We start from the raw sequence: 23,465 nt of genomic DNA, 5'->3' as shown, positions 1-23,465 counted from the left end.
AAATTAGATGAATCATGAGATGAGCTCCCCTAATGGATCCGTGACTCATAGAGAGGAGAAGACTGAGGTTCCCTTGCCCCACTCTGAGGGGGTACAGCTGAAGTGGCCTTCTGGGAGCCTGGAAGAGGGTCCTCACCAGACCCGACGATGCCACATCCCATTCGCAACTTCCAGCCTGTAAAACTGCGAGAAATAAATGTCTGTTTTTGAAGCCACCAGTCTACGGTATTTTGCTACAGTAGCCTGAACTAAGACTCTACGTGTCAGACAGAGCCAACTCCTCATTTTGCAGCCTTGTTTGCAATATCTTAACGGGCTAGGCAGTCTCAGTGTCTTTAATGCCTACAGCAATCTTTCAGACGGCTCTATTATCCCCAGTTTACAGAGGAGGGAGCTCAGGGACTAAAGTCAGGACCCAGTCACGCAGTCGCCAGGAGCGGGGTGAAGATTTGGGAGGCCCTAGGGCAGTGGTTCTCAACCTTCCTAATGCCGCGACCCTTTAATACAGTTCCTCATGTTGTGGTGACCCCCAATTTCATTGTTACAATCTGAACATAATTAAAGCATAGTGATTAATCACAAAACCAATATGTAATTACATATGTGTTTTCTGATGGTCTTTGGCGACCCCTGTGAAAGGATCGTTCGACCCCCAAAGGGGTCGCGACCCACAAGTTGAGAACCGCTGCTCTGGGGCAGGATCTCTGCCTCCCGCCCAGGGCTGTCTGAGGACCAGGCGTGTCACTGCGTAAGTACTTCAGAGCTGTAAAACACGGCTCAGGGAAAGAGAAGATGTGTTGTCTGTGCTCAGAGGATGTTAAAAGGGTTTTACAAGCCGAAGGAATTGCTGTCATTACATTTTTAACAACCTCCAAAAAGAATGACCTTTTCCTGCGGAGTCTGCCCATGGAAAAGGTCAGTGAGTGTTGGTTCTCACCCAGAGACTGTTATCACGGCAGTTTCCAGGAACAAGCCTGGGCACAGGCCGCCGCTCAGCCAGCACTGTGGGTGGGTCTGTTGGCAGAAAGGTGCCCTCAGCCCCTGCCAGCCTGCATGGCTCCCTCTGTTGGGGGCTCCGCTTGGTGGCGATGGCAGGCTGCCCCATCCCAGCTGGCAGAATAGGTGACGCCTGGAAACTGCCCCATTACCTGGCGCCATGGGCCTTGCCTGCCGGATGCACACTCTCCCATGTCCAGGGGTTTCTGAAAGTTCCAGAACACTGGTGTCCAGGCCAGCTGCCCACCCAGACTCCTCCCCTGAGACTGAAAAAGCAAATTCAAACCCAGGTTGTAAAGCACTGGGCTCCTTGTGAAGGGAGATGGCACGCAGTGACCTCTAAGTGCCCTCTAGTCATGTGAGACTGGGATGAATTAAGGGAGAAACTGTTTTTTCAACCAAAATTGTTTTCTCCTGGAAGGCAAGGACCGTATAATTTGTTAATGTGTCCCTGTAACTAGCTTTCCCCTTCCCTCCGCTCCATCCCCTTGGCCATCACCCTGGTGTAGAACCCGGTCCCCTGAGTCACCACTGCAGCCTAACTGTGGTCCCTGCACGTAGCTGGTCCTGCCCCAGACAGGTTGGTATTTCTAAGTGGATTGCATTATCGCCCTGGCCTTCTTGCAGGTCTTTAACTGCTCTCTTCGATGGATCTCAAGACATGAAGTTTTTACCAACTGTTTCACATTTCTAACTTATTGCGTTACACATTTTCTTTTACTTTCTTTTTTTAAAAATATATTTTTATTGATTTCAGAGAGGAAGGGAGAAGGAGAGAGCGATAGGAACATCAAGGATGAGAGAGAGTCACTGATTGGCTGCCTCCTGCACGTTCCACACTGGGGATCGAGCCTGCAACCCAGGCATGTGCCCTGACGGGGATTGGAACATGACCTCCTGGTTTATAGGTCGATGCTCAACCACTGAGCCACACTGGCCGGGCTCTTTACAGATTTTCCTTTGCACCTCTGCTCTAGGCCCCCCTCTCCCCTGCTCCACATACGAACTTCAAGCTCTTCTTATGTGCTGTTTCCCTGCTCCTGGCTCCTCCAGGCCCCCCAGCGAGCTCCTCCTCAGCCTGCAGGTCTAGGCCACTAACACGGGAAATACACCCTCCCCTTGAGCCCCTAAAACTCGGGTAGGCGGCCTCCTCTGTGCTCCACAGCACCCACAGCCTTCTGCACTCTGCTGTGGAATTTTCTGGCACACTGTCTGTCTCTCCCACCAGTCGTAAGCTCCAGGCCGGCTGCATCTGTGTTTGCTTGTTTTTTTTTACATGTTTGTTGTACTTTCTTGAAAACATTTTTATAATGTGCTAGATGAAACTGGTTTCTTCCTTTTGTTTTCTTTCCCTACCATTTATCAAAACATGGTATGCCACCTGTATGCAAAAGGGATTTAATACTTTTGTTTCTGTCACCATTTCAGCAAAAATGATTGCTCATTAAAATAACCCTGCAAATGTAAAAAATTTAAAAAAAAAGAGGAGGAGGAGGAGAAGAAGGAAGAGGAGGAGGAAGAGGAGGAGGAGGAGGAGGAAGAGGAGGAGGGAGGAGGAAGAGGAGGAGGAGGAGAAAGAAGAGGAAGAGGAAGAGGGGGAGGAGTCTCCGTGTCCAGCCACAAGACCCTTGCTCATAAGAGGTGTGTAACGAGCACGTTTGGGTTCCATAGAGCAAAACTGTACTCAGAGGTGAGGTCAGATTCTTTGCCCCCAGAGCTGGAAAGTCCTTGATGCAAAGGGGCCCCAATGTGGAAACCATTAGTGCACCCTCCCCTGCTCTTAACTGAATTTGCTCTCGAGAGACAGGGGGCCTTTGGCCGCACCTGAATCTTATTACAGAACTTGGAACCAAAGCCAAGCACAATTGAGTCGCCATCTCCTCCCCCACCCCCTCTTTTAGCCAGAGGACCAGCATCCTGCCCCCTCAGCCACCCTGCCTGCCTCCCTGCCAATGTGCTCCTCTGGGACAGCACTGCCGCCACTAGCTGGGTAGCTGCAGGCACACTCAGACAGGGGGAGGCAGAGACTCACTTCAACTCTGACATTCAGTCTGTCCCTTGTGACTCAGGCTGCCACTTCCCCCCGGGGCTGCAGGATGCCAGCAGGAATAGCCCTTTCATTAGATGCCAGTGACACGGGAAAAGGTCAGACAAGTGGGCTGGCTGCTGAGTCACAGGGCGCGAGTGTCGTCCCTGGAACTCTATCGCCGTGGCCTGCCCATCTCAAGGGTTCCCTTTCTAAGGCCGGTTTGATTCCTGCAATGGATTCAATTCAGGGCACGCAGGGGAGGAGGTCGCTCGACTATCTCTGTAAAGGGGGGCCATTCAGCATGGTTGGGAGGACAGCAGGCTTGGCAGTCAGATGCACCTGAGTTAGGATCCCAGCTCTGCAGCTCACCGCCTGTGGCACCCAGAGCAAGTGGCTTACCCTCCCTCACCCTCAGCTCCTCATCCATGCGGAGGAGGCACTATTACCTAAAGCATAGGATCCTTGTGAGAATAAACGAGGTGAAGTGTGCAAGAAGCTCAGCAGAGTGCTCGGCAAACCATAAACAGTCCAGACATGAAAGGTCTTATCATTTGTCCAGACTGACCTCGCAGTAGATCCTGGGTCCCTAGGGAACATGGCGCCCCACCCTACCATCACCAGGCTCTGGCCCCACCTCCCCCAGTCCACAATCAGACAGTCTGGCTTTGGGAAATGCAGCTAAACTGAGAAGGAAGTGAAGGGCTGGTGACATATATTTTGGTTTTTACCATCTCTGATGGACAACCTGTTTCCCCAAATCAAATGATTCCTGTCATGTTGGTCTGAGGGGAAACCAGTCGCTGAGGTGGACACAGGGCCCCGGGAGCCCCGAGTGTGGGTTTTGCTGTGCCAGGCCTTTCGTCTTAGACACCTAGGGAAAGCGAGTGTGTTCACGGCGCCCTCTGAAAGAGAGGCGCTCCTTTACCACACTCCCCACCACCCACTGAATCCAGACAGACACTGTGCCCTTTGGCTCTCGGTTCAATACCCTCTCCCCCTCTGTCTAACACTTCTCCTCCTCCAAACACAGGGAAGACATCAAAGTGCTCCTCGGGCCAGCGTGCGGCAAGACTGGATTCGCTCGGCGTCATCTGGCAAGCTGTTTAACCTCCCTTGTAACCTAGCTATCTTTAGCCTCCTTGATGCTATTTTGAAATGTCAAACTAGCAAATGCTTCCAGAATGGTTCTGATCTGGATGTGACAGGATGCTTGGGGGTGGGGAGACCCGGAGGTGGGGGTGGGACAGGAGCCTTCTGGTAGAGGGTGAGATGATGCACCAACTGCACGACTGCCAGTATCCTCTCCTTCTACTGTCTCAGCCACCTCCTCTGGGGGACCAGCCTGTTTAAGAAGAAGTGGGCACTGAGCCCCGCCTGGGCATAACCTTGAGGGATGTCCGCGTATCTGACGCTGGAACCAGAACTGGACATCACATTAGCCCGAAGAGCAAACTGACTTTTGTGTGCCCAGTCCATTCACTCACTCCCTCCTTCCCTCACTCACTCACTTATTCATCCATCAGGTACCTGTGTGCCAGGCACGGAGGGGCAGTGTGGGTACAATAGCTGGCAAAGGTGGATACCCATGGGAGTCCTCTGGGGAGTTTTCTAAAATGCAGCTTCTCAGTCCCAGCCCCAGGAGTCAGTGCGGGAGGTTTGACGGAGCCCCAGGGAGCCTGCATTTTTAAGAAGCACCAAGGCATTCTGATGCAGGTCTCCTGGGGCGCAGGAGAAACCCTAGCCTAATCTGCAGTAACATGGATTTCCTCAGCACCTCCCAGTGCTGAAAGCTAGGGGCAGAGAGATGTGGGGTACAGCCCCAGATCTTGGGGAGCTCATGGTCCAATCTCCAGAAAGAGACACACAAATGATGCCATTTTAGGGGGCCAAGTGCTCGGAAAGTAGAGGCCTCCGTGGAGGAGGCACTAGCTTTGGGAGAGCCAGGAAGCTTTATAAAGGAGGTGAGGTGTGTGCTGGGTCTTGAAGCAGGAGAAGTTCTTCAGGTAGAAAAGGAGTGGGTGCACGTTATACTTTCCAAGATGGACTCACCAAGATCTGTCTCCCATCCCACATGCTCTCCTCACAACGGGACTGGCCTGCCTCGCACAGTGAAGTGTGTGTGTGTGTGTGTGTGTGTGTGTGGAAGGGGGATGTCTGTGTTCCTTGCTTTTGGATCTGGGTGGGGGTCTGTGCCTGCTCCCACCCAGGCAGGAGGCAGAAGGGATGCATGTGACTTCTGAGGTGAGGTCACCAGAAGATGATATGGCTTCTGCTTGGTGCTCTCTCTCTTGGGACACATGCCTCGGGAGCCCTGAGCTGACTTGTTGTTGGTCTGGCTCTCCTGAAGCTGCCACACATGGACACCACGTGGAAAAGTCACAGAGCTATAGAGGGAGATGCCCACGGAGCTCTCCTTCGGATAACTCCAGCCCCAGCCTTCGGGCCTCCCAGCGTCACCGAGTGAAGCAGAGAGAAGCAGTCCTCTCTCTGCTGGCCTACACGGCAGATTCAGCAGCAACGTAAATGTTTCTGTGGTTTTTAAACCTCTACATTTGGGGGTGCTTGTTATGCAACATTAGCTACTGGAACAGGCTGTGAGGGCACGTCAGGAAGAGGAAATGCTAGCCCAGGAGGTTTCCAGGGGTGAAAGGGTACATGCCTTATTTTTGAAGTTTGGAGAGGGCCACCCTCCTCATGTAGAATTTGGAGTGGTCTTGATTCACCACAGACCAACATGGGCAATGAATTACTTAAATGTTTGCCCTAGCAGTGAGGTCTAGGCATTTTCCCCAAGCCATATGACCCACAGATTCGGTGACACCCCAAATTGGCATATGTAGTTTTCATTGTCCTGTCTTTGTTGCAATGTAATTTTTAGGATGCATGTGACACCTTCTCAATTCCTAGGGAAAGATTTATTGGATGTTAAAACTGAAGTGATTCCGATATCATTTAGTCTAACTGCCTCTCAGATCTTACCTTGCTGAGCGCAATGCCTGGTGCATAGCAGGCCAGCGACAAATGGTGATTGCATGTTTGAATGGGGCAGGTATGTGAGTAGCAACATCAGAAGCAGGGCCTGTGTCTCTGACTCATGGATCACAGAATGTTGAGCATGAGAAAGATCTTCACAGGTCACCCTCCCACCTGGCCTGCCAATATCAATGACTCTAACTCTCTCCTGCCTGTTCTTCGACTGGGTCCCAATTTTCTTCCCTGTGAGGCAATTACCCAGTTAATGAGTGAGGAGGCTGAGGCTCAGAGAAACCACAGGGCTTCTAATCAGGGGTGGGGAACATCTTGGCCTGAGGGCCATATAAGGCTGGAGAAATCATTTGGTCTGGCCCTTGCAGGCATTAGGGATGAGTTACTTAAATGTTTGACCAAATATAACAGGCTAATTATTTTTGTTGTTGTTAATCCTCACCCAAGGGCATTTTTCCATTGATTTTTAGGGAGAGTAGAAAAGAGAGGGAAAGACAGAGAGAAACATTGATGTGAGAGAAACACATGGATTGGTTGCCTCCTGCATGAGCCCTGACCAGGGCCTGGGGCCGGGGAGGAGCCTAGCAGGCTAATTTTTAAGTTATAATTTTGTATGGCCCGAGAATGATGTTATAAATATTCAAATGGCTCTTGGCAGAAAAAAGGTTCCCTAACCCTGTAAGTGATCAGCTAGACCCGTGGTCGGCAAACTTCGGCTCGCGAGCCACATGCGGCTTTTTGACCCCTTGAGTGTGGCTCTTCCACAAAATGCCACGTGCGGGCGCACATACAGTGCGATTGAAACTTCGTGGCCCATGCACAGAAGTCAGTTTTCGGCCTGGATGAGTCTGTTTTGAAGAAGTACTGTTGATATTTGGCTCTGTTGACTAGTGAGTTTGCCGACCACTGAGCTAGACCACACCCAGGGCTGATGTAAGTAAGTCTGATGCCTTCCCACTAGCATAGACTGGTAGCCCCAGGAACAAACCAGAAGCCCGACCCCTTCACCTTTTGCACTATTTCCTCCCCTGAAATGCCCCCTCCTCTCTGTTTGAATCTTCCTCTTTTTGATTCTCTACTCTAACCCTAACTCCCCATCCACAAAGCCTGCAGGGTCTGCAATTGCTGTGGCTTCCCAGGGTCTCCCTTCCTGCCTGCCTGCCCTGTGGATGTCATCTGCTCAGTAGCAACCACAATTACACAGAATAATTAACAATAATCATAACAACAATAATAATTGCAAAGTACTAGATTTTTTTCTAAATTCACTTTTAAAATTTGTGAAACAGATAATATAAAATTGGTTATGAATATATTGCTTAGAAAAATGTGAGTTCCTGGTACATTTCTTGCTAAATTTTATCTTCGGGGGGGGGGGGGGGCGGTCGTCTACAAATGAGTCACTATATAATTGGTTTTTGTCAGAGTTTATAAACATTTTTAAGTCTGTTCTTCAATTTGTTTGTATATGGCTCCTACCTGTAAAACCAACAGTTTATTGAACATATGAAACATGACAGGATTTTAAAAATCTATACACTGTGCTGCTTTCTGCTTGATTTGCTATTCCTGCTTTCGGACAGAAACTGATGGGAATTGCAGTTACACAGCCTTAGTTGCACAAGTGCTCCTGATACAATGTGGCTTTGAGTCCCTTCACCATGCCGCTCTCTTTCCAAACCTGCTGCATTGGCCTGCCTGTCTTCCTACAGTTTATCCTCTTGGGGGGACTCTGTTGCATTCCTGCTGCCCGCCAGGGATCATCTGGGGGGTGGGCACAGCAAGGAGCGAGACTCCCCAGTTCCTGCAGTCACAGAGCTTGAGTGCCTAATGCTAAGGCTACATTCCCAGGAGGGTGTAGACCAGTCCTTCGAACACTGGAGGAGGAAGGCGTTAGACTGTCAGAACATAACCCCACAGTACCCCCCACTCAGCGCTGAGAAGGAAGTTTGCTCTAAGTATCTAATGAATGCTCTTTGATGGTAAGGTTGGGCCACAGTTCTGTTAAGTTCTGGGCCTTTGAGAATCAGTCATTTGGTCTGATCCTCATGGTAGTCGTGTGAGACAGACGTGACTCAGGAAACTGTATAGCTTGTGAGTGCAGAGCCAAGCATTGCTCACAGGTGTGTGAGACCCCAAAGACCACGCTTACGGCTGAGCAGCAGCACCAGGCCTTCTCAGACTCCATGAGACTCTGGGAAAGGAGCCAGCTATCATCCATTTGAGGCCCAAGTTCTTTTTCAAGTTCTCTCATCCCTGTCGCTCTAATTTTACCACAACCTTTTGTGCTCAGTCCAGCCAAGCACAAGAAAGACCTTTGTGTTCTTCAAAGTCTTAACATGCAAATCGCCAAGACAGGGAGAAATTATAAATGACACTGAGAACAATCCTTTTTGTGGTCACAGTCTGGGTCTTTGATAAATGATGGAACATGAAACATGGACTACTGTTCTCTGCCAGGGCTGTGGGATGTTCAGAAGAGTAATGGGTAGGAGGAAAGGAACTAGCTATTGAAAGCACCCACCATGGGCCAGGGTCTGTGCTAACAACAATCTATAATAATGAAAGCATAATATGCTAATTAGACCGGACAGCTGAACGACCTTCCGGATGTCATTCCAGACGTCCTTCCAGATGAAGCTGCAGAGGCGGGTTAGGGATGATCAGGAAGGCAGGTGAGCAGTTAGGGGCGATCAGGCAGGCAGGCGAGTGGTTAGGGGCAATCAGGCAGGCGAGCAGTTAGGAGCCAGCAGTCCCGGATTGCAAGAGGGTTGTCTGACTGCCAGTTTAGGCCTGATCCTGCATCAGGCCTAAACCGGCAGTCAGATATCCCCGAAGGGTCCCGGATTGTGAGAGGGTGCAGGCTAGGCTGAGGAACACCCCCCATGCACTAATTTCATGCACCGGGTCTCTAGTCTACACTAAATAAAAGAGAAACATGCAAATTAACCATCACTCCATCACTCTGCCACACCCACCAGCCAATCAGAGCGACTATGAAAATTAACCCAACAAAGATGGCGGTTAACTTGCATACACAGGTGCGGAGCGAAGACTGAAGACGACTGAAGATGGTGGCGGCCACGGAGCTGGAGCGAGCAGGAGGCTTGGGTTGCTCCCGGCGACAGAGGAAGCCAAGCTTCCCGCTGGCCCTGGACTCCGCTCAAAAAGTGGCTGGGGGCCTGGGTCGCCGGGGGCAACCCAGGCTTCCAGCCCACCCTGGACTCTGCTCGAGGAGCTGCAAATAAAAAGGAGGGGCTGGGAGCGGCCGGAGCAGAGAAGCCAAGCCTCGCTGCTGCGGCCGGACCAAAGGCCTGGGTCCCAGGTGCCGGAGGAAAACTGGTGCCGGCAGCCAGGGGAAGGAAGGCCTATTGCGTGAATCTTTGTGCAACAGGCCACTAGTTAATAAATAAATATCAGTGAGTACTTAGTGTGTGCCAGGTACATTCTAAACTCTTTACAATATTAACTTATTTAATCATCATAACAGCCCCATGAGTTAAGTACTATGATTATTCCCATTTTATAGATGAGGAAACTGAGACAGGTTTAGTAACTTCCTTACGTTATTTAGTTAATAAGTCACCAAACTGGGATTTGAACCCAAGCAGTCTGGTCCCAGAGTCTGTGCCCTTATCAGGCATACTGGGCCCTTAAATGTTTTATCTCATTTAGTCCTAATAGTTTCGTACATCAAGTGTTAGCTCAGTCAGTCCTGCTAATTGCCTCAGAGGAAGTACTTTATTCTAATACCTTGTTGGTCTCTTCCCTTAGTCAAACAGCTTCTGAGAGGGCAGGGACCATATCTGCCTTGTTTGCTGTTGGGTATCCAGTGCCTAGCATGGTGTCTGCCACAAAAACATGGTAGGCTATCAATAAACATGAAAGGATACACACATTTTACAAATGAGGAAGCCAAAACAAACTATCCAAGGTCAAATGGCTAATGAGTAACAGACCTGAAATTGGAATACAAACTCTATCACACTTTTTCCCTCTGCTATATACTCAGCTCCCAGATCAGGGCCTGGCACATAGTAGGCACTCAATAAAATGTGTCATTAAATAATGGAATAACCTATCTCCCAAGTCTCCCAGTACCCCAGTCATCCACCCCTTTACTTTAGGTTTCTCTCTTTTCCGTGATGCCAACAACATAGTCTAAGACACATTCTCCGTGCTCACCCCTCCCTCTGACCCTGTGATCTCTAGCTGCTCCTTAGCAGTCCATCCTCTTTATATCATGCCTTGCACATCCCCAACACCTTTTGGAAATGCCTGCTTTTTTGAGCTTGTACCACCCTTCAAGTTAATGTGGTTCACTTACATAAATCTAATGTTCTTTTTCACTCTGAACTCAATTAAATTTTTATTTGATTTCTGGGAATCCATGTGCCTATAGATGATGGGGATTTGCCTCCCCCAATGCATCAAATGGAGTTTCTTGAATTTTTAAGAGGAAAGACTTATACCAAGAGAAGTATGGCAATTTTCTGAATTAAGTGGAGTCATTTCAGACCCAAAGGTTACAATTAGAGAGTCATGGGCAAATGATAAAGTCATGCTAGAGAAAGTAAAATTCTAGTGAGTCAGAAACAGTTTCAATTGATATAATGAGCACTAACACAAAGTGGCAATGACTTCTAGTGATATGAACTATAAATCGAGGTTTGAGGTTGTTTGTTCATCCATCCATCCATCCATCCATCCATCCAGAGAGAAATGTTCAGACAGGTGGATAACATATGCATTGACTCAGAAGTAAAAAGAAGCATATCTTATTTGGGGAATTGAAGAGATATAGCCAAGTGAGTGCTTATGTTAATTCATCAAAATATTTTTGTTGTTAATCCTCACCCAAGGATATTTTTTTCATTGACTTTTTAGAGAGGGTGGAAGGGAGAGGGACAAATGGAGATAGAGAAACACTGATGTGAGAGAGAGACATTGACTAGTTGCCTCCTGCCCACGCCCTGACAGGACCTGGGATCGAGCCCACAACCCAGGAATGTGCCCCTGACTGAAATCGAACCCAAGACCCTTCAGTCCACAGGCCAATGCTCCATCCACTGAGCCAAACCAACCAGGACTAATTCATCATTTTTTATGAGACCACTTAAACATTTGAGGAACATTCTTGGAGCTACATATTCCTTGTGTTTCAGTGGTCCTGAGGTGGCAGGGCAGGCCTAGGACTTAATTTTAGTTCTAACCCATAGTATGACTTGGGCAAGTCCCTTCCTTTTTGGGGCACCTTAGTTCTCTCATATATAAAAATAGAAAAATGAAAGCAAAGGGATTGGCAAGCTGAGTAGGCCAAATAATTTTCCTTTGCTGAACTGTTCCCAGAGGGTCAACCAGCCTTCAGTAGGTGTGATTAATAAGTTACAAAAGACAACTAGAGTGCCTTGAAAGATTTTATGTTCCTCATTTAAATTTTACCTGTCTCTACAGCCTGCCAGGAAGCCTGTCATTCAACCCTTGGCAATAAAACAGCCCTGCATGAAGACAAAATAAATCAGAAGCCGTATGCTTTTAAACTCACTAAATGAAAGCCCAGCATGCACACGGCCTCCCTCCAAATTAATCACTGGATTAAATGCGAGACGCACACCCCAAATCAATAGCTTGTGACAGAGATCTCCTGCCCAGGCTTCAGGAAAATTCCACTTCCTTTCAGATGTTGTCCCTTGAAATGTCAGGAAATTTCCATGCATCGCCCACCCTTGAGAAGGCCACCGTCACCACACTTCACATTTCCTCGCTGCCCTTCTCTCCAAGGCATCAAGGCATGTTGCAGAGGGAGCCCACTCACTGTCACTGCCTCTCCTGGAGGTTGAACAGGGAGCAGTGAGCAGAGAAGAGAGGGGTGGAGATGTCTCATTTAGAAATAAGACAACCACAGCCAAAGAAGCCCAATGTTTTGTTCAAAAGTCCCCATGAGACAAGACTCATGCATTCCCTCTGATGGCAACATAGTGTAATGGGAAGAACATGGGTTTAAGAGTTTGAGAGACAAGGGTTTAAATCACCATTCTTATCTATAAAATAGAGCAAATAAGAATACCATATGTTACTAATTGTGTAACCCTGGACAAGTTACATGACCTCTCTGTGCCTGAGCATTTTATTTGTAAATGAGGTTGTAGCACTGCTCAACACGATGTACTAGTAATAATGGAATATTTTACCTCCAGATCAAAGCTATATCGACTTTCTCTTTAAAACTTGACCCCGCCATCACCTTCTCCAGTAGCCTCCAGAGTGAGTTAAATCCCTTTTACTGTGCTTTAATAATATTAATAAAAATAATGATGATGATAGCACTAAAAACCAGCATTTATTGATCACTTACTACATGACAGGCTCTAAGCACTTTCTTTGAATTAACTCATTTAGTCCTCAAAACAATCCTATGAGCTCAGTGTTGCTATGTTCTGCATTTCGCCGAGGAAGAAACTGAGGCACACGAAGTTTAGGAGTTTAAATTATCTGCTCAAGAGCTCATGAGGGGTAAGCAGTCCTGTCTCCCAGAGCGCCCTGGGCTTCACTCCATCTTGACTTGTCCATATCACCATGCAATGCCCTGAATATGGCTTTCCTTTCCACTGCATTTTGGGCTTCCCTGAAATATGGACCGAGTGCTATTCATTTCTGTATTCCCTGAGTTTAGCACAGAGTAGGTGCTCCTTGAATTGTAAAGGAAACCAAATTGACTCATCCTGCAAAGATAATAAACAATGAGAATTTAATACCAAGAGCTCTGAATTGAGAAGGTGACTTCTCAGGTCAGAGTGTGGCAGAGCTAGACATCATCTCACATGGAAGGGACTCAGCCAGACTGGGACAAAGCAAAGACAAGAGCAGTGCAGACGAGACAACCAAAGACAAAGCAAAACAAAAGCCCCCACACAAAACTCTTCCTCAGCCCCACTTCCAATGCTTAACGTGGATGGCCTGGAAGTTGTCCTCAGAACCCCAGTGAAGGGTCAGCGTGGTTGCGAACACAGTGATGCCATGTAAACTCTACAGGAAAACGTTTTGGAGTTCTGATTCCAGAGCAGTGTTGTCTCTGTCATCTTAACAAATTCCTGTGTCATTCAGTCTCGAGTTGAAACACTTCATGAGGCATTGTTAGACATGGATCTCAGGTCCGAATGGCACTGCGGTCAAGATGCTGAGGTTAACAGTCATGGTAGAGAAGAAAGATAAATGACCTATAAACTTATAGAATGATGCTCAACTGCACGAATCATCATAGAAATTTAAGCTAAGTAATGAGATATTTTTCAAGGTGTGCAAAGGTTAAAAAGATTGATACTACCCTGGGTCAGTGAGGCTCTGAGGAAATGGGTGCAATTATGTCCAGTTAGTGGGGATTAACTTTGAAGATGCCACCAAGGCTCCATTTCTAGGTCTCTGTCACATGGAAAACCAGCACATTGTGCTCACACATGTATCTTCAAGCATGTTCGTTCCAGCACACTACAGTAACAGTAAAAATCTGGAAGCTTCCAAAGTAAGGAAGTGGTTTTAAAACATTGTGGTATATCATACAATGGTTAGGGGATGATGACAACAAATTGGACTATATGTGCTGAAATGGAAAAAAACAGATTCTGGCAACTAAAAAAAAAATGAACCCTTGTCTCCACAGACTACTCCAGCTTTGCCTATTCTGATTGGTCCATGCCTAGGCCACACCAGATGCAAAACTGATGATAAGGTACAGGGTTGAGGAGGGAAAGGGGCTTCAGTTTCCTTCCTTCCTTCCTTCCTTCCTTCCTTCCTTCCTTCCTTCCTTCCTTCCTTCCTTCCTTCCCTCCCTCCCTCCCTCCCTTCCTCCCTCCCTCCCTCCCTCCCTCCTTCCTTCCTTCCTTCCTTTCTTCCCACTTTCCTTCCTTCCCTCCTTTAGGATAATGAACATGCATTCTTTTTTACATCAATATTACCTTACTTGTTCTTTGTTAAGGTTCTGGTTTCCAGGAAAGGCAAAGCCAGACTTGTTAGGAGGTTTAGTTCAATATGGCTATAACAAGTGCTGCACTGTGATAAAAGTATGGACACAGCCCCATGCTAATACAGAGGAAAATGTGAAACAAACCACCTGACTGGAAGTGTGGGGCCTAATGGCACTGAGGAGGGGGATCTGAGGTTTAGCCTGGGCCTTGGCTGGGAGCAGGAACTCTCTAGGGGAAATGAAGGCAAAGCTGTCAAGGCCGAGGCTCGCAAGAGCCCAAGCCTAGAGACGTAGAGCAGGTGGGCTGTTGTGGGTCTGGGCTGGAATGACTCCCTCAGTGCTCACATGGTTTATTTCATCTTGGGATGGGGCCCCAGAAGAAGCACAGTCTGAGGAGGAGTCTGAGTCTAGCTCTGCTTGGGGCTTAGCACCGGGGAGAAGAAGGCAAGAAAGCCAGGATGGATGGTTTGCCCGCTGTTCAACCTGACCTGCTGTGGAATGTGGCTCATCACTCATCTGCACAGGCAGCTGTCAGAGTGGACAAAGGAAACCCAGCCAGTGGAAATTCCTGGGAAACTGGTGGGGCCCAAATAGGAAATGCCAGTCAAGAGGTTTGACTGGTGCCAAGCTCACATTCCAGTGTCGGAGCTGTGCTCCTTGAGGACCATTCCTGCTTGTCACCACGGAGGAAGCATTTCAGCAAAGAGTAAATGGATAAGAATTAGGGTCTCATCGACATTATCCTTTGCAACACTTTTGCATTCATCATCTAAGCTGATGCTTCAAGAACCTTTGAGTCAGAGATGATCATCCTCATTTTATGGATCTTGGAACTGAGGCGCAGGGAGGCTTTGTGACTTGCTCAAGGTCACACTGCCAAGGGAGACAGGATGGTATCAATTAAAAAAAATCCTTTGCTTTGGAGTGACACAGACTTGCTTTAAAATCTTTATTCCATGACTCATACTTGGATGACTTTGGACAATTTACTTTCCTCTGTGAGTCTATTTCCCCATGTAGCCTGTGCACAACCTTACCTTACAGAACCATTGGGAAAGTGGAATGAGATTACATATGCTGCCTACTGGCTACCTATTTCCTCCTTCCTTGGTGACTCAGTCCTGATGTGTGGTCGAGGGGGCAGCAAATCAACCACTTTCCAGCCTCCCTTGCACCTGGGAGTGACCACGTGACATAGGTCTGGCCAATGGAATGTAAGCAGAAGTCTCTAGAAATAAGGAGACTGAACTTTGGTAAAAGCTTTCCTCGTCCCCTCTTCCTTCTTGGAATGGAAGCGCAACCTAAGGCCTGGCAGGAACAGGGGGCAGCAGCTGTCTTGGCAAAATGGAACAGCTTGCACCTCTAATGGTATTGACGGACTGCTTTTTCCTGGATTTCTCGTTGCTTGCAAAAAATAAACCTGAGTTTAAGCAGCTTGGAGCTGCCCATATCCTGACTGATGGAGTAATCTAGGCTTTGACATATTGTACAATGAATGGTAGCCCACGTTGATGAAAGCGGGGACCTTTCTCTAAGGGGGAGGAAGAGTTTGAGCCCTGTATCCTACTCATAAAACAGCACAAAGCTTCCCAACCTTCCCCATCACACCACCGTGTGCCTTTCTCTATTCTTCACCTTGCTCACCTCCAAAGCTGGGTACATAACCCTCTCCACCTGCAGGCCAATCTCAGTTCCAATGAGATAACGTACATCAAATCCCTGGCACGGTGCCAGGCGCACAAGGCCAAAACAAATGAGGTTTATCTGTCTTGAGTCAGAAGACTGTGAAGCAGCCTCTGCAAATTGGGATCATCTCGCTTTAACAAACACAGAAGAACTTCAGAGGGTCCCCATGACCTACCAGATAAAAAACTCAAGTGGTTTTAACATGGCATTCAAAGCCCCAACTCCTGCATACCGCTCTGGGCTCTTTTTCCTGAGTTTTTAGATACTGCTTCTTCCCCTGCCTCTACCTCATAGGAGGGTGTTCCCCGCCCTCTGCTATAGCGGTCATCTGATCATAGTCACTGTGCTTGTCTCTCCATGGAAGGGGAAGGACTGCAGCTCATTTCTCCAGTAACCAGTAGCCAGGAGATTACTGCTGAAGGAATAAATGAATTTCCAGTCAGTGCCTAGGAGTCTAACCACATGGAGGTCTCGGCTTTTTCCTGAACATAGCTGAGCATTTCTATGTCTCAGTAGTTTTGCACATGCTATTACTTTTGCTTAGAATCCCCCTTCCCCTTTTATGGCTGTAGGACTCCTACTTACACACCTCAAACCTCACCTCTTCCAACCCTTCCAGCTGCTCTCAAGGAGACTGATACTTAATTCTATTATGGCACACATCTCGCTGTTTATTATTATTGATTTCTGTACATGCTTCTCTTCCCTGATAGTCTGTGTACTCTTAAAACCATTTAGTCCTTCCCCCCTGTCAATCGTATTTAACACATGTCCTAGGACATTAAGATATTGAGAATCTTGGTGAAATTAGGTATACAACATTTCAAATTACACAAAATTGTGACTCTGAGTTGTTGCCCATCCATACCCCTGTAATAAGGCTTGTAATCTCAGGTGTTGCAGGGAGAAATGAGAGGAAATGAGTCTGCATTTGGTATCTACTGTGGATCAGGCATTATTATTGCCCATGATGTTTCTAAACACACCCTCAAAGAGCTTGCCACCCTATTATGGACATGCATGTTTTAGACATTACTATCAATTGAAGTGAGGGTCCCTTTGCTACTTCAAACCATACCTCCTGGGGTGATGGTCTGATACACAATGTATCCATGGCTCTAGGAATCCTGGGGACTCCAGTGACCCTGTATGTATTGTGACCCTCCTCCAGCAAAGACAGGAGAGCCTGACGTAAGCTGGCCCAATCAGAGTCTCTCTAATAGAAACATGGAATTTGGAATGGATTCCTGAAGAGAACGGGAGTTGTAGGGGTTGAATCACATTGGTGGCAGTACTCCAGGCTGAAAGGCCATGACAAATTTTGAGGTACCAGACTGCCTTGGACTCTCCTATCTTGTTGTTCAGCATTTCCTTTGATTCTCTAAGACACCTCCAGCATCGTTCCAATAAATTTCCACTTTTGCTTAAGCTAAACAAAGTCCATTTCAGATGTTTATAAGTGAAAAACAAATAAATAAACAAATCATAACCAATACAGTCCAAATCCCCGAAGAATTTCCTGTTTGGTCTCTGAATTGGTTAGGGTTTGCATCAGCTGCAAGTGACAGAAAACCCAAAATCATAGTGGCTTCAAAAGGATATGTTTCTTTTTTCACTCAAGTGAATGTAGGCGACCAGAACTAGTGAATGTAAGTAACAGAACTAGTTGCTCGATCCTCAGGAATCCAAGTTCCCTCTGTTATGTTTTCTCTACCAATCTTAGGATGTAACTTCCCATCTCATGGATCGAGATGGCTACTCAAGTTCCCATCATCATGTCGTCAATCCAGCCTACAGGAAAAAGGAAGACATGCCCTTCTTTTTAAAGGTGTGCCCCCGAAATGGAACTATTTCTGCTTCTAGTCCATTGGCCAACATTTACATAACTTTGGCATGCTAGTTGGCTTCCATGTGCCTGTCTAAACCCACTGCCTTTTCCTCATCATCTGCCTTAGGAGGCTGCACAGACCACATCGATGGGAGATTAGAACCTCTGGCATTTATGGTTCTGGTTCAGACAATAGGGGCTCTGGCAGGAGGTCAGAAAAACAGAAGCATGAAACCAGGATATGTATTTTCTCTGGATCCCTCCCTTCAAAGTTCCATTAGGCTGGCTCTGTCCCTCAATGGAGGGTGCCTGGTCTTTGCAAATGATTGATTCTACCCACCTCTCTCTTTTTCTAGGTTCTGCTAATTGTTCACTCCCTTCCTCTCATTGGGCCCTAAAGGAGGTGACAGCCTAGCTGCCATGAGCTCTGGATTATTGCACTGTGTTTCTAGCTCTTCAATACCCAACCTTAGTAAATAGCCCCTTTAGGCGCAAATCCTCCTCAGCTTATCTCATTCTGAGTGTGTCATCTCTTTTCTGTTGGGACTTTAACACACCACCTAATGATAAGGTTTTTATTCTGGGCCAGGTCCTCACCTAAAAATTAAAGGTTTTATTACCAAAAAGGGAGAGGAAACTCCATATTATGGACAACTAGTAGTCTTTGCCATGGTCCCACCAGTCTTTCTGGTCAGTTTTTAGGTCCAGTCACTACAGGTGGAACCTCCTATCCATTAGTCTTGATATTCATAATGCAAGGAAATCACCATCTTATATAAGGTTATAAAAATCTACAGCTAAATCTCAATAGGTGGAGAAGGATACTAGTAATTATTCATTTTTGATCCAGAAAAGGTGATACAATCAACACAGGTTAGTGAATGTAGGAATGAAATGATAAAACTATGTTTTAATTTTTTCAGCTGCAAAATTGGCATTATACCACACGATGCCTAATTCCTTCTAGTGTGTATCTCTGAGTATCATTTTGTTAACTCTGTGTCACAATTTTCCATGAATCATAGAAAGAAATATGGTGGAACTGTCAAGCTGGAGCTACAGGGTCCAGGGCAGACAGAGGAGTGAGACAGACCCAGGAAGGTGCCTGACTGGTAGTCCAGGCAGCCAGGGTATTGGCACACACAGATTATGATTGTTAGGAGGCAGCTTAGCAGACGGGATAGGAAACAATCTCAAACACCCAGTGCATAGGCCCAGGCAACCAGGAGGCTGGAATCACAGCTATGACAAGACAAAAGTCAATCCAGACAGAGACCAAGAAATCTGCTATTTCTTAGTATGCTCAAGTCATTCAAACACCACATGCTCTCTATGTATGGCTCCTCCCTCTTCCTTACTCCTGTATCCAACCAATCTCCAGGCTCAGGGGCTTATGCCTCTAATATCTCTCATCCATTTACTTATCCTGGTTCTCATTTCCAATAACAGCTCAGGTCCAAATAATCTTTTACTTGTATGAATGCTGTATCTTCCTGATGGACCATTATTTCCCCCTACAGTCCCATTTTCTAAACTGACATCCTTTCAAAACACAAATCAGACCATGTTATTCACCTGAATAAACCATTCAACAGTTCCTTAGTTCTCCTAAAGCAACATTTAAAACTAGAGGCCCAGTGCATGAAATTCATGCATGGGAGGTGGGTCCCTCAGCCTGGCCTGCACCCTCTCCAATCCGGGACCCCTTGGGCGATATCTGACTGCCTGTCGCAATCCAGGACTGCTGGCTCCTAACCGCTCGCCTGCCTGCCTGCTTGATCGCCTGACCTCTCTACCTGCCTGCCTGATCGCCCCTAACTGCTCCCTTGCTGGCCTGATTGCCCCTAACCACCTCTGCCTCGCCCCACACCCGGGACCCAGGATTCCCTCCTCTAGCCGGTTACAGGCACCCAGGACCCGGGCCAGCTTCGCCAGGGCTCGCCGCAGCTGCAGGTGCCCAGGACCGCGGGGAGGGTGGCTTGTCCCTCTCCCGGCCCGCAGCCTGGCAGGTCCCTATTCCTCTCTTGTGAGCTCATTTGTGCCTGGCTGGTCCCCATTCCTCTCTCCCCAGTGTTGAGTGTCTGAGCTGTTATGGCTTGATGGCATGAGGGTGTGATGACCATTTGCATATTAGCTCTTTATTATATAGGATTTTAACCAGACCTTATGTTGCTCAGCTCCTACATGTCTTTTAGCCTCACCTTACCCCACTCCTCTCTTTCCATTTGACACTTCAGCTAGTCTGAAATACATGTAATTCCCTGAAAAAGTTAAATAGACTTTTTTCATGTGTGTGCTGTACCTTCAACTTCTTCCACTTCCTTCTTCTGATCAATTCTTACTCATCCCTCAGAACACCACTCATAAGTCATTATCCTTATAGAAAGTCCCTCTGACACCCACCTTCACTCAGGCTGGAATAGGTACCCCAACTTTGTGTTCTCATAGCCCTTGGAATTATCTCTACTGTATTACTAATCATGATGTATTGCTAATTCTATGTTAATTGTCTATTTCTTCCTGATCTATACGTTTCTTAATGAAAAGGGGCTATATCTCATTCAACATGGTATGCTCAGTGCCTAGTACAAAGAGGACAAAGATGTGCTTAAAGCATGCTTACGGAATAAACGAATGAATGAACAATGCTAGTGTGTGTGGGATGGATCAAGTGGGATTATTACCTTCCTTGTCTTAAACATCAGACTTTAATCAAAGCAAGCTAGGATGCTTTCCATTTTAGATAACACTCTGAATACATGTTGCTTTGTACTGTTGTAACATGAATATCCCTGCCTCCACTCTTGAGGCTTGCCCTTTTGTCTAATGTACAAATAAATGTGTAATAACTGAACTTCCATTTCAGGCCATGATGGATTGAAAGGGTACAAACATTTTCCCCCATCATGAACAATAAGAAAACTGTTTTCAGACTTTGTACAACAGACAGTACAGTATTGGGATTCCCAAGAAAAGGAAAATAAATGAGGTAAGCCCTTGGCCCTTTGCCTGGATTCACGTTCTGGAGCTTGTTGCAGGAAGGGGAGTCCCAACCAGCACACAATCGTACCTCTAAGTCAAGAAGACAGAAATCAGTGATCTGGGAGGCTGAAAATTGTGGAGCACAGTATCCAAAGGAGAGAGCAACATTAAGAAATACTTCAGTGTCTTTTCTGAATACTAAGTTATGTATACCTACAGCAAAACCATGAGACCAGGCAGTGAATCGCTGGGAAGGTGTAGGCTGTGCAACTCACAGAGATCACAATGTTGGGAGATGCCAATCAGTAAGAGTGGAATGTCCTTGCAGATTTCCTGGGATGTTCAGTAGAAACCACAGAGTGTCATGCCTTATTGTGGGGTTATACTATCCCTAGAGTAAAGACTTCTCTAGCCCTGGCTGGTGTAGCTCAGTTGGTTGGGTGCCTTCCCATGCACTGAAAGGTTGCCAGTTCGGTTCTCTGTCAGGGTACATGCCCAGGTTGTGGGCTTGATCCCCAGTGGGGGGCATGCAGGAGGCAGCCACATTAATGTCTCTCTCTTTTTCTTCCCCTCTCTAAAAAAATCAATTAATATATCCTCAGATGAGGATTAGAAAAAAAGGAGCAGACATTAAAAGACTGGATGAAAAAGCAAGGATCAATAATTTGCTGTTCGATCAGAAACCTCTTTAAATATAAAGGCATAAAGTAAACAGTAGAAAAATATTCTGTGAAAATACCAGTTCTAAGAAAGCTTGACTGACTATAATAATACCAGACAAGTAGGCTTTAGCAAAAAGAATATGACCAGGGATAAAGAGGGATGTTTCATCATGATAAAAGGGCAATTCACCAAAAAGACACAATATTTTTTAATCCCTACCCCAGATCTTCAAAATGAATGAACAAGAACTGACAGAGCAGGAAGGAGAAATAGACAAACCCAAAATATTTGAAGATCCCAATGCTTTTGTCTCAGTAATCTATAATAAGAAAAGCATAATACGCAACCCAACCGAACGACCGAACAGCAGAATGACTATCCGGATGACCTTCCAGACAACCTTCTGGATGACCAGGCTATGACACACACTGGTGCCAGGCCATCCAAGATGGGTGCGATGCAATTGGTCAGGGGTCAGGGGGGCCCCACCATCGCCCAATGATCACCCCACAGAGGGAGGCCCAGGCCACCCTCTGCCCTGCGATTGATCGCAGAGCCTCAGTGGGGTGGGCAGAGCCTCTCTGTGTGCAGCAATGGAATGCAGAGCCCTGCAATCAATTGCCTCAAAGAGGGAGGCCCAGGCTACCTGATTGGCAGTGCTGCGGCGGGTGGGTGGGGCTGGCCAGCGATTGCCCTGCAGAGGGAGGCCAAGGCCAGCCAAGTGATCTCACCCCATGCCTGTCACCCAAAGAGGGAGGTGACTGGTGGTGGGGGAGGAGGGCAGCACTGCACAGATGGCAAGCAGTGGCAGTGGTGGTGGCAGCGCCAGCTGCTGGCAGCTGGGGGAAGGAAAGCCCTGATAGGCCCTGATCGCTGGCCAGGCCTAGGGACCCTACCCAAGGGGTCCCGGATTGCGAGAGGGCACAGGCTGGGCTGAGGGACATCCTCCCCATCCCCCATGCATGAATTTTGTGCTAATAAGTATAAAGAAATATAGTGGACTTGAACAAAGGCATCAACCAACTTGACACTATTAATATTTATACAAGATTCCACCCAGCAACATAGAATACACCTTCTTTTCAAGTGTACATGGAACATTTAACAAGATCTATCACATGCAAGGGAATACAACAGGTCTCAGTAAATTTAAAAGTATTAAAATCATATAAAGTATGCTCTTTGATTACAATAAAAATACATTAGAAGTCATATTTCCAGACACATGTCTGGAAAACTCTCAAATATTTGGAAATTAAACAACACAGTTCTCAATAACTCATGGCTCAGAAAATAAATCACCAAGTATATTGGAAAATCTACTGTACTGAATGAAAATGAAAACACACTTCATATTTGTGGGTTGCAGCTAAGGCAGTGGTCAGGGAGAAATTTATGGCTCTAAGTGCTTATATTAGAAAATCAGAAATGTTCCAAATCAGTGACCCACCTTCAGGAACTAGAAAATGAAGACTGCTTTAAACCCAAATATGTAGAGGTAAGAAAATAATAAAAATAAAAGCAGAATTCAATAACAAAAAATAGACTAATTATCTAGAGAAAAGCAGTGAATTTAAAACCTGCCTTTTAGAAAACATCAATAAATGAATTAATCTCTCTAGACCAGCGGTTCTCAACCTGTGGGTCGTGAGCCCTTTGACGGTCGAACGACCCTTTCACAGGGGCCGCCTAAGACCATCCTGCATATCAAATATTTACATTACGATTCATAACAGTAGCAACATTACAGTTATGAAGTAGCAATGAAAATAATTTTATGGTTGGGTCACAACATGAGGAACTGTATTTAAAGGGCCAGAAAGTTGAGAACCACTGCTCTAGACCAGTGGTCGGCAAACTGCGGCTCGTGAGACACATGCGGCTCTTTGGTCCCTTGAGTGTGGCTCTTCCACAAAATACCGACTTCTGCGCATGGGCTACGAAGTTTCAATCGCACTGTACGTGCGTGCCTGCACGTGGTATTTTGTGGAAGAGCCACACTCAAGGGGCCAAAGAGCCGCATGTGGCTCGTGAGCCGCAGTTTGCCAACCACGGGTCTAGACTAATCAAATTGGAGAGGAAGAAGTCACAAATGATCAATAATGGGAATAAAAGAGGGGGCAGCATTACAAATTCTATAGATATTAAATAAGAACTAGGTAATATAAGCAACCTTATGCCAAAAAATTAACAATTTGAATGAAATGCACAAATTCCTTAAAATACTTCTATTCCAGAAAAAATAGAAGACCTGTGTTGCCTTAACACTACTAGAGAATTTGAAGTTGTTAAAACTTTCCCATAAATAACAATAAAGACTTCTGAGGTAAATCACA

This window comes from Myotis lucifugus, unplaced genomic scaffold (assembly GCF_000147115.1).
Source record: "Myotis lucifugus unplaced genomic scaffold, Myoluc2.0 scaffold_168, whole genome shotgun sequence".
NCBI lineage: Eukaryota > Metazoa > Chordata > Mammalia > Chiroptera > Vespertilionidae > Myotis > Myotis lucifugus.
This window is presented reverse-complemented; position numbering follows the sequence as displayed.